This window comes from Strigops habroptila, chromosome 9 (assembly GCF_004027225.2).
Source record: "Strigops habroptila isolate Jane chromosome 9, bStrHab1.2.pri, whole genome shotgun sequence".
Classification (NCBI taxonomy): Eukaryota; Metazoa; Chordata; class Aves; order Psittaciformes; family Psittacidae; genus Strigops; species Strigops habroptila.
The window spans coordinates 6,988,495-6,994,494 of NC_044285.2; the positions used below are offsets into that span (position 1 = coordinate 6,988,495).

Consider the following 6,000-nt stretch of genomic DNA (forward strand, 5'->3'; position numbering starts at 1 on the left):
GGCACACACATTGTCTGATCTGCTCAGCTCCCAGCCTCTTGCTAATAGTAATTAAATTGCTTTGATAAGCACTGACCCTTGGAAAAGCTTCAGTACAAACCAAATGGATTTCATTGTTTTTTTCTGTCTCTTTTTTCAGCTCCCCTCCCTTTGTTTTTTACTGCATTAAGCCTTATTACTTTTGCAGCCGGACTGATAGTCCAGAAAGGGACCAAAGAGAAAAGCATCACTTACCAGAACTAGGAAATATTTCACCACAGCCATGCACCAGCCATTTCCCTTCTTCCCAGCCTATGGAGCTGCTCCTGAAAGGGTCTCCCCTTTCTGCTAGGATGTCACAAGCCGGAGATTAGAAGTAAATGCTCTGCAAGCCAAGCCAATCATCCCGCTGCAACCGCATCCAGGTACTGAAGCAGAAGCAATGGAAAAGTCTATCAGGCAGCAGCAAACACAGGCGCACGCACAGACACCCCCCCCGCCGCAAGGCAATAGGAGTGGAGGGAGGCTGGAGGCAGGAGGGAGAGCAGATGGGAGGGGGGTGGCTTGGGGGAACCAGGCAGCAGGAGATGCTAACATGACAGATGTGTTGACTTTAAGTTAAACAGGAAATTGAGGATGTTTGACACAGGGAGGAAAGACACTGGCTCACATTAAAGGCAAAGATTTTCCCCGGTCTTGCCCTTCTTTGATTTTCCCTTTTCCATCCAGGCACTCTCCAGTGATTTCTAGCTCTAACCTCACATGCAGAACCAAGTCAGGGTTTGCACTGACTCTGCCTGTGCCTTGGGGCAAAGCAGGAGCTGCAGAGCCAGCCAAGGCATTTCCCATCCTAGCCATGAGTTGGGAGACCAGTCATTCCCTCTTTAGTTCAAAACTTCCCTGAAGTTATTTAAATTACATCCTCTAGATGATGCAAGTAAAAGTGGGAATGCTGAACAGCAGGACAAGGCTTCCAATTTGTCCCAGTTTTGGGCAGAGGAAAATACAATAGGGTAGAAACCCTGATTTAGGTTATGTAGGACAAGCAGCAGAGAGTAGAACAAAATTGATTTAAATGGAGGAAATAAAGTGCTTTTGTGCACTTCACCTCCCTATGAATAAACCTGATTTTTCAGCAGTTCTGACAAGGGTGGCTATGGTGAGTCTGGGGATGGCAGCTGTATTGTGAGGGTCCACAGGGGAGTGTAACTCCAGAACAAGGTGACAAAACACCCAACAACAATATGAAGGGTGTTGGAGAAATCAAACACCTGCACTGATTTCTTAGTTAAAGCCTGGAAGATAAACCATATCTTCCTTCACTCAGCTCCAATCTTGAGTCAGAAGATCTTTGAGATAGACCCCAGCTTCTGGAGAACAGGACAGGAAAAAGAGTGGCCCCACCATCAACCCAGACACAGAAAGTCAGCATTGCCAGCTATCCCAGTCTCCCAGATAAGGACTCTGTTCCTGCTTCACAAATGGATCTCACACACACATACCTTTTCTGCTGCCTTCGGCACTGCAAGGAAAAGCCCTTTTGGCATCCTGCAGAGCCGGGTGTCAGCCACAGCCTCTCATTCTCCCCACCAAAAGACCCAAAATCCACATGTAGGGCTGACAATAATGTCTCCTCTATGGCACATACAAGTCCCCAGGATGAGATTAGTGACAGGACTCCTTTTTTCTAGCCACTGTGCACTAGACAAAGGACAGAAAATCTGTCTTCTCTATGCACAGGGCACTTTCTCCGTAACTGTGAGTCAAATATTCAGGATTTGGTGCAATCCATCCTGCCTGCCTGCTCGCATCCCATTCCCCTCACCGTCTCCAAGCTGTGCCACTGGCCTCCTTTCAACATTCTAATGGAATATTGACAGTGATCCATTTGCACTCCAAATAGATAATCTGACTTGCACCCCCAGAACCGTATCTGCAGAGCCAGCCCAAGCAGGTGGGTTTGGAGCATCTTCTCTGATGTATCTGCTGCAGTGCAAAAAGCATCCCTTTTTCTGGTGAAACAGCTTGAGAAAGTCTAGCAAGGATATTACACTTTGGGAAACTGCTGCTTTGGGTCTCTTGTCCCTCCTCCTACCTGCTGCCACACTCCCTCATCTCCACATTTATAAAGCTCCGTGTTCTTTCCCAATCGGGATGCCATAATGTTCCCTTTCGCCTTGCACGTCACTCGTGTGTCACTCTGCGTCTGGGCCCATGGTGACCTCTTGGCTGCAACAGCCACATGAGTCACCAGCAGCCTGCCTGCACCCCCTTTTTCTATCCATCACCCCCAGCTCCCACTGAGCCTGGCTCACCAGGGCAGGCCTGGGGGAGTTTAAAGCAGTCTAATCCCCAGGCTGGATAATTCAGGGAAAGAGGATTACCCATTCTGTGCAAAGCCCTTACCTAAATATAGGCCAGCCTTCCCCTTGCATTGCAGCTCATGTGGTATGGAGATGTTTTCCCCGCACTGCTTCTCCATCCCATCTTAGGGGGTTAACTTTGCTCTGGCTCAAATTTGGGACAACCTGGTTTTAACCCATGGAGTGACAATACAATGAAACTGGGGTTAGTAAAGGAAAGGTGAGACTATAGCCCTGTGAAAGTCAGCAGGATCATGGCACACTCATTCCCAAAAGCATATTTTCTCCCTAGTAAATGCCACACTCCTTTGGTGGAGTCAGGGCACATAAAGTCTTAATGTGTATTTGGAAACCTGTGTCATACCCCTGAACTACAGATCCTGACAGCAATGAAGGAAGGCAGAAGGTAAAGTGCTGAACACAGATAATCCCATGGCAGGTTGCAGCAGCCTGCCTGGGAGCTGGGGATGACAACCTGACTGCGTCTGCCCTTGGAGCTGTGCTGGCAGGTCACCAGGAGCTGGGTTATCCCCACTGCCAGAGGGAATAGGTATTTGCCAGAGAGCTGCCGAAAAGGGGAAGCAATAGTTAACATGTTATCTTCCCTCCCTGTTCTCACAGAAAGGGGGATGAAGCTGGGAGCTGTGGAAGGTATTCCTGATGGATTCAGCAGCTTGTCAGCAGACCACACATCACTCTTTACCCTCATCTCTTTTCCCAACTTCAGGCATCTTCCTCCTTCCCTTTACTCCAATGGCAAAGGTTTGACACAAGGCACCACAGGCTCCCCTTTCCTACAGCGTCTTTTATTTTTGGCTGTTAAAGTCCTCATGGGACTTTTAGTCACATTAACATTTAAGCATTCATTAGCACAGGAGAATTCCATAATCTTTTCAGAAGAGAACAATTTATGAGGTTCAGCTCATGATCTGGAAAATCAATTTGCTGACTTGACGATGCAGGAAAAGGATTTTCAAGGTTGGCTTTGGCTTCCCAGAAGGACTGTTAGCAACCCGGGACTCTGTGGCCAGGCCAGGAAAAGGCCATCCTGTGCAGAGGAGGGGAGCCAGGCTCAGGCTGCATCAAGTGCAGCCTGTGCCTCATAAACCAAACCTGCCTCATTGTGTCCAGCAGCACGCTGTATGGGTGCAACAGCATCACCATGGATCAACAGGGATTTTCCTGCCTTTTTCACCTCTCCAACTACACATCACCAAATGCAATGCTCCCAGCTCAGAGGTTATCACAAGCAAGAAGGTGATGCACCTTCAGCATCCTGCCTTTTCCCTGAAGGTGCAGGTTGGATCAATTCCCATTTTGAAACTAAGCTCACACACACCTTGTACCAACACCAGATCACGTGTGCTTACTCTGCTCATTGGACTTTTCACATTGACTTTCTGCTTTCAAAAGTTGGCACCCACAGTCATCTGGCTCAGTGCAGCATTATTGTATATTCAATATCTGGCTAAGTAAGCCAAAGAATTAACCCTTTTCCTTTCTCTTCCCCCAAATATGAGGGATCCAGAGGAGTGATGAAACAGCAATTCTCATGCCATGTCAGACACCTGACTTACTCTCATCCTACCCAAAATCTCTGCCATGACTCCCCATGGCAGGGCACCCCTTTAAGTTCCAGTATGTGCTTAAAGTAACCAGACTAAACACAGCAAGGGCTTCCCTCAGCACTTAGAGCACTGTGCTGCTCCTCACCTACACATATAATCACTGCATTGTTATTCTCTTTTTTCTTCCTGAGATGAGGTCATCCCTGACAAGTAATGTCCTTGTGGAGCCAGTTCCTACCCATTATTTTTAATGGAATCTCAGAGTTATTGATCATATTACTATTACTGCAGTTTGACACACATAATGAAAATCTCCCTTGAACAACACTTGTCCTATAAAAGACAGTCCCTGCAGAGATGTATGTCTGGATGTGTAACAGGATGTGCTATAAGCATACACACATGCACAGGAACTTCTTGCCAGAGAACCCATGTCCCATAACAGCCGCCCTTCAGAGAGCCAGCCCCACCAGTTCCCAAAATCATCCCTTTCTCTCTGTGGCTCCATTAAATCCTTCCTAACAGAGGTGACTAACTGTAGCTTTTAGCTTTAGCTGCATTTAAGGTCTCCTGGGGACTGGGTAGCATAATGAAGGGAAGACGATTAAAATGGGATACTGAGGCCAGTGGGTGCACAGCACTGGCACACCTCCTACACCCCTGGGTACCACCATCACACAGTCACACACAGCTCCCATGTGGACACAACAGCCCCCATGCAAACACCTTCTCCTTCTCCCCCCCAACCCACTAGAACCTGGACACACACCAGGAGTACTTTAAAGATTGCTTCAGCCTGAGTTAGAACTCTGAAGCACAGCAGCTCCTCTGCACCCTGCAGAGGGCAAGGGCAGCTAGGCAGAGCAGCAGGGCTAGTTTAAATTGCAGCTTTACTCATGACTGCTCTGACCCCTCCAATCTCATTAAGCTAACAGAGTCCCTGACAACCCTGACCGATCCATCCCAACTCAGACACCGACTCCGAGCCCTCGAGCATCCTCTTCCAGTAGCATCTTTTAGTTTAATAGAGCTTTTTCCTGCCCCTAGAGCTGCCTCCGCGGCTGTCCAGCTCTCAGCACCGAGACCCCACAGGCTGCTCCGGCAGCAGCTTCTCCCTCCTTTCCAGTGCAGCAGAAGGAGAGACTCGCTCTTACCTTGGGCTCCCCGAGCTGCCGGCGGCGCTGCTGGCTGCATGCGGCGCAGCGCGGCTCTGCGCTGGCATCTCCTCTAGCGGTGATGCAGTCCTGCCAGGCGCCGCATGCCAATGATGCAGCCCAGGGGATCCCAGCCCAGAAAGCCCGAGGCTGGGAGGGAGCCCAGGGCTGCCTGTCCTATCTGCATCCCTGCCTTCCTACCCGGGCGGCAAAGCGAGCGGGAGGGAGCATGCGGAGGCAGCCAAAGAGAAGGGGAGAGAGCAAGAAGATGCACAGCAAAGAGAGGAAGAGGCGAAGCTTGTGCTGTTTCATCACGCTAATAAAATCCAGCCCAGTGCCTGAACATTGCAGCTTTCTAGCAGAGCTCTTTGTTACGTGGGGAATTCCTTTCTTTAATTGCTGTCATACAGGAATGTTTCTAGCTGTAAGTATAAGGGAATCCCAGCATGACTGGGTATTATGCTAGCATCCTTCATCTTTCTCACTTTATACGTTAGACCACTGCTACACTCAAGACCCCTCTCCCTGGGGTAGTTGGAGGGTGGGGAAGGTGCTATTCCAAGGATAAACCTGCTGTGGAATAAGCCTGTTGAGTTTAAAATCCCCTTTGTTTATAATTTGAGAGTCCACTAGCAGAAGAGCGACAGCAGGAAAAATCCTACTGGTTGTGCAATTTTGTTCTTACAAAAGACCATGTGGACACAGCAATGTGGAACTTGGTCTGCTGTGGAAATCCATCCACAATGATTTTGTGTTATTGAAAAAGATAACTAGGTAACATAAGGAGATGTCTTACTGAGGAAGAGAGCACACAGCTCCTAACGACTAAGGAAGCATTGTCAGTGCACATGGGGGTGAATGTCCACACCCTACAACATTTCTCCCTGCCATAATGCCCAGATTAATCCAATAATAGGAGCAATAAAGGTTTTCACT

General features: G+C 48.7%; 1 protein-coding gene across 1 annotated transcript in view; it reads right to left on the bottom strand.

The window, feature by feature from the left end:
* The window catches only part of SV2B (synaptic vesicle glycoprotein 2B), a 63,777-nt gene extending 58,456 nt beyond the window's left edge, over positions 1–5,321 (bottom strand). The window contains exons 1-2 of the mRNA XM_030498250.1: positions 5,065–5,321; positions 235–407 (exon numbers count right to left, since the gene is read on the bottom strand). The gene's annotated coding sequence lies outside the window, so the exon portion shown is untranslated. The remainder of the gene's footprint in view (positions 1–234; positions 408–5,064) is intronic.
* Between the last annotated feature and the right edge of the window lie 679 nt (positions 5,322–6,000).